This window comes from Oreochromis aureus, linkage group 10, assembly GCF_013358895.1.
Source record: "Oreochromis aureus strain Israel breed Guangdong linkage group 10, ZZ_aureus, whole genome shotgun sequence".
NCBI classification, from domain to species: domain Eukaryota; kingdom Metazoa; phylum Chordata; class Actinopteri; order Cichliformes; family Cichlidae; genus Oreochromis; species Oreochromis aureus.
This window is the reverse complement of record NC_052951.1, coordinates 20,913,088-20,919,172: the sequence shown is the minus strand read 5'-3', so window position 1 is coordinate 20,919,172 and position 6,085 is coordinate 20,913,088.

Below are 6,085 nucleotides of genomic sequence, written 5' to 3'. Positions count from 1 at the left end.
GTCTTGGAGGCGACTGAACCACATTTTTGTTTTTGCAATGAGTCATCGGTGACTCACGTAACTATGTCAACAATGCAGTCTTTATGAGTTATGCCAGGTGCCAACCCTTTTTAGGCAGTTTGACCAGCTTGGTAACGCAACTTTAACCAATTAAATTCTTACTCTGTTAAATTCTCACTATCGGCTCAAAAAGTTTAGACGGTTCGGTAAGAATTACCTCGTCGCATCATTGGATAATCACTGCAACCAAAAGAATTGACGATAAGACATTCACTGGACACTTTATTAGATACACCTCACTAGTATCAGGTTAGATCCCCTTTTACCTTCAGCACTCATAAGTATTCATGACATGGATTCAGCAGGTGGTGAGCACTGTTGTCTCACAGAAAGGTCCTGGATTCAAATCCACCATCTGGCCAGGGCGTTTCTGTGAGGAGCTTCCTTGTTCTCGCCGGCCTTCTCCCGCACTCCAAAGATCATTTGCATTGCCAAAACCAGTTTGAGATGATCTGAGCTTTGCTACGTGGTGCTTTGCAGCCATCAGACGCCAATAAATACTTATGCAGTATCTTTTCCTTGCAAACATCAGAGAAAACTGAAATATTAGGTATGAGAATTCTGACAAGATTAAAAGCGAGGAATAAATAAAATGTAGAATAAATTCAAACTATTTAAATACAACTAAAAATGAACACTAGGAAAAGATGCTTATAAAGGACAGCAGTGAAATGAGACAGAAAAGGCTTGCTCATAAAAACATGTCTTTAAGAAGGATTTGTAAGAATGATGTATGATAGTGAGATTGGGTTGGCTGTAGGTCAGGAAGTGGACTGTATATGTGATCCCCGGCTACTCCAGTCTGCATTTCAAAGTATGAACTCCTACGTGAGTGTGTGTACGACGTGCTCGGGTATGGAAATGGGTGAATGAGGCTTGTAGTAAGCAGTCCATGTACCTAAGAATGGTCACCCTTGGTTCTCAGTTAAGACTGTGGGATGGCCAGCAGAGCCTCAGCTGAGGTTATGACTTGAAATACACTTTAAGAGTCAACTATAAAATATTTAATGAAATTCGAAATTAACAGATAACCAATGCAGAGAAGCTAAAATGGGAATTAATAACCATTAATTCAGTTTTATCCATATTTAGGTGCAAGAAGCTCTGTGCCATGCAGAATTTAATGTGGACACAGTCACTCACTGCACTGACTTTAAGATTTTTACTGGGGTTAAAAGAAATGTATGAGAGTGAAAACTCGTGCTATCCCCGCAGATGACATATACCAAGGGTAACATGTCCAAAGAAAGATGCCTGAGGACAGACCCCTGAGGTACCCCACACGTTACTTTCATTGATGGTGACGTCACGTCCCAGTGACAACAGTAAAAGACCTTTCCTGTGAATAAGAATAAATCCACCTAAATATTGAACCAGAAATTCGAGATGATTCAGAGAAATACAGCGATCCACAGTGTCAAACGCAGCACTCAAATCTAATAACACTAAAAAGACGACTAATCAACAGATCATTCATGTTAGGTCTAACTGTTGAATGTTGCCATTGTGTTTCTTAAATTTGTACAGTCTTATTTCAAGCAGTAGGATCAAAGCCATTCCTTTGATCCTGACCACCTCTAACCACTTTGTGCTGGGGGAGGTTTTATTGTAGATACATCCTATCTGAAAGATCTGTTTCTTGTGTTGTAAGCTTCCTGCTTTTATGACCTTTTTGGTCAGCAGGAGGTCACACAAACGCACCCCCAAAACACACACACACACACACATGCATACAGTACCTTGTCTTTGTAACCAAGGGGGGTTATGAGGGGAGGTACTATTGTTTTGTGTGAACTGTCTCTCAATAAAAGGCAGCGAGAGGAGGCCGGATTTGGGGTCATTTTCGTGATGGACTCAGATGAGGCCTCCCTTGCGCAAGTAATCGATCGATCGCTGACTGTCTTGTTTTCTTTCATGATGAATAAGTCTCTAGAACTAGCGGGGTTTGTGACAACAGACCCAACAATTCAGCTCTCTGATTCCTTTCTGTTTAAAAAAGCAATCAACTGTTCAGCACCGATCATTTCTAAAACCTTGGAGAGAAAGAAATCAAGAGAAGTGAAAAGTCCAGAGGGGTTTTCTTTCCCCCATAAAAGATTGTACAACTGTAGATTGTAGGATGTTAGATCTGATGCTGGTAGTTCTATTGATCACATTCCTCCAGAAAGGGGTCCATGGTTGATATGAGCGGTTATTTGTGGTACTGTTGCCATCCTACCAGCTTTAATAGCACTCTGGCTGTTCTCCTCTGACCTTTGCTACTTAAAAAGGCATGCTCTCCCAGAGAGCTACCACTTACTGGACATTTCCTTTTCTCTGGAGCGTTCTCTGTAAACCCTAGAAATGGAAAATCCCAGCACACTAGGAGATTCTGAAACACCAGCCTGTCTTTCTTCCCCATTCTGGTGTTCAGTTTCAACTTCAGCGGGATACCTTGAGCATGTCTACGTGCAAGTTGCTGCCACATGATTGAGCGATTGTTAACAAGCAACAAGAACAGGTGTACTTAATAAAGTTTCCAGTGAGTCGTCCTTACTTCAAGAGATTTAAATGCGACATTTTCCATCTTTTACTCCCCGGGAGGAATGTTTAGTTTTATTGGTTTGAAGCTGGGATAGATGTAGGGTTGCACTTCCATTTTCCATGCGACTGAATTTGAAAATCACAACAAAAATGTGGATTTTAACTTATTTGTCGGAGCATCTCACCTTCAGTAACAAGCTGATTATTCCAAAGATGATTTTCCTGTAAAAATAAAAAAATAAAAAAGGAACATATTTTGGAGAAGGAAGAGTGGAGTTGTTTCCTCCTCCTCTCTTCTCGACACACTAAGGCTGCGCTCTAGTGGTCACACACTGCAATGTGCCAATCTGGAAACAGTACAGCTGTGCGTAAGCTTAAAAACCTGCACAACAGTGAATCTCCAAAGAAAAACCTTTTCCCTTCCAGGCATTTATTTCCAGTGACAATCGATGTATATATAATGCCACAACAACATCAAACGGCCAACCTTGTCAGGATTTGGTTACAAATAAATTATTCACACGTTTAGTGTAATGTGATATAAATGTGTTTCCCGCCACCTTACACTTCAGACGTCAGAGCTCACAGGAATAACACACAGCTGACTGCATGTGCTCAAGCTTCTTTCCTCTAAGAGAGACACTTCCTCCTCTGTCAAAACAAAGGAAATCCCCTTGTGAAAAAGCCTGTTCGATGGTTAATGCCACCAAAAAAAGTAAAATCTCTTCAGCTGTTGTGAGTTTTAGTCAGTTTTTTTTTCTTTGTGCTGTGTTTCACATGCAGTTTCGTTTTATTTTTCACATCTCTCATCCATTCTGCTCCTACAGTGAAACTTCAACTATTGAGTTACCTACAATATATCAAAGATTAAAAGGTAAAAAGCCCTTTCTGTCTTTGGAAATTTTCAATTAAATGGACTGAGTGTATAAATGAATTTTAAACAGACTCCAAAGACTGAATGAATTAAGAAGCAGTTCATAGGAAGAAATGGTGTTAAATGTATGTGTCAAACAATAATATTGAAGGGATCTAAAAATAAAATAACTATAAATGTTACTTTATCCATTTCAAATGTATGTTCATTATCTCATTACGGTGATTTTTTCCCAATAATATCCCTTTTCATTACTCACGGATGTACACGCTGTATGCATGATGAAACAGACACGGCTCAATCGTCTGGTTTTTTTCCATCCAGATGGTTGCTTGTTTTTTTTCCACTGTATTCTAATACATGAGAGGCACACAGTGAGGTGAGCTGCACAGGCTGTGGGCTAGTCTGTTTCCTGTGTTTATTTACAGCACAAACCTCTGGGTGTTCGTTTAAGAGTGATGCTATGACAGCTACAGAGAGAAATAAAATCTAATGTGGGATAAACTCAGATAAATGCGATTGTGACAACCAAAATAAAAGGCGGGTTTAAAACAAATCATTTTGAAATCGAAGAAGTGTTTCACTTATTTTTCCCAGTTTGTTGTATTTTTTTCTCTACAATATATTCAAATGTTTGCTTGTTTTCATTTATAGCTACTGTTGTGGAGAAATTTTGGCCCACTCTTCCGTCTTTTAAGGTCCCATCACTCAAAGTGTTTGGTATCATTTTTCCGTCACAGGAACCAATTTCTGTTAAGCTTTAGCTGTCTGACAGATGGCCTCATGTTTGTCTCTAGAACATTTGGGTAACAGAGGAGTGCTAGGTCCTGTAGCTTCGAAAAAAAAAAAAATAGAAAAAAGAAGCACAAATCATCACCCCTCCACCACCGTGCTTCACAGCTGCGAAGAGGTGTTTGTGCTGATGTGCTGTTGTTGGTTTGCTCCAAATGTTCGAATGCTGTTCATAGATTTCAGTTCAGCATTCAACACTATAATCCCCCAACAGCTCACTCAAAAACTGGTCCAGTTGGGGCTTAACACCTCTCTGTGCAACTGGCTGTTGGATTTCCTCACCGGAAGACCTCAAGCAGTACGGGTCGGCAGTAATACATCCAGCACCATCATTTTAAACACGGGGCCCCGCAGGGATGTGTGCTGAGCCCCTCCTCTTCACTCTGCTGACCCATGACTGCACTCCATCATACAGCTCCAACCTCTTCATCAAGTTTGCGGACGACACAACGGTGGTGGGGGTCTCATTAGCAACAGGGATGAGACCGACTACAGAAGTGAGGTGAGACGCCTGGCCACGTGGTGTGTTGACAACAATCTCTCTCTGAATGTGGAGAAGACGAAGGAGATTGTTGTGGACTTCAGGAGAATGCACACCCAACATGCTCCTCTGACCATTGACGGAGCGCCTGTGGAGAGAGTGAGCAGCACTAAGTTCTTGGGTGTGCACATCACAGAGGATCTCTCCTGGACGCACAACACCACAGCACTGGCCAAGAAATCACAGCAGCGTCTCTTCTTTCTCCGCAAACTAAGAAGAGCAGGAGCACCAGCCCCATCATGTACACTTTCTACAGAGGCACCATCGAGAGCATCCTGTCGAGCTGCATCACTGTGTGGTTTGGAGCCTGCAATGCGTCCTGTCATAGAACCCTCCAACGCATAGTGAGAGCTGCAGAGAGGATCATTGGTGTCTCTCTCCCTCCCTCCAGGACATTTACAGCACCCGTCTCACTAAAAAGCCCTTTGCATAGCGGCTGATCCCACGCACCCAATGCAAAGCTTCTTCAAGCTGCTGCCGTCAGGGAGGAGACTGCGGAGTCTCCAGGCCAGGACCAGCAGACTGAAGGACAGCTTCATCCATCAGGCTGTCAGGAAGCTTAACTCCCTCCCGATTCTGCCCCTCTCCCCTCTCTCTCCTCCACGGTCTCACTGAACTCTGTCACACACACACACACACTCTCTGACTCACTCACTGGCCTGCACTAGTTATTAGTCACTTTGTGGAGCATTGGACTGCCATTACCTCATAAGACTTTGTTGTTACACTATCTCCTACCGTACATTACCAAATCTCCATTTGCACTATTTGCCTATTTGCACTACCTTGCCTGGTTTACACTCAATGTCATTTACCCTTACCTGAATATTGTATATTGTATATTGTATAGCTTTTTTTTTTTGTTATATGTAATATTGTACTGTATTTATTTAAATTTTTACTTTTTAATTATTTTACTTGCATTTTTAATCTCTCTTATATTTAAATGTTCATTTGGGTTTGAGAGTAACGAAATTTCTATTCTCTGTATGTCCTGTACATGTGGCAGAATTGACAAATAAAGTTGACTTTGACTTTGACTTTGACTTTGAAATGTGGAGCTGTGTATTATGGCCAAACATCACCACTTTGGTCTCGCCTGTCCAAAGGACATTATCACAGATGTCTTGTGGTTTGTTCGGGTGCAGCTTTGCAAACTGAAGCTGTGCTGCCATGTTCTTTATACTGAGACGAAGCTTTCTGCTGGGAACCCTTCCAAACTTTTTCTAAGCTTACTTTCATGAATTTTAACATAGATTTTTTTGTACAGGTTCTCTGAGCATTGTACAGTCTGA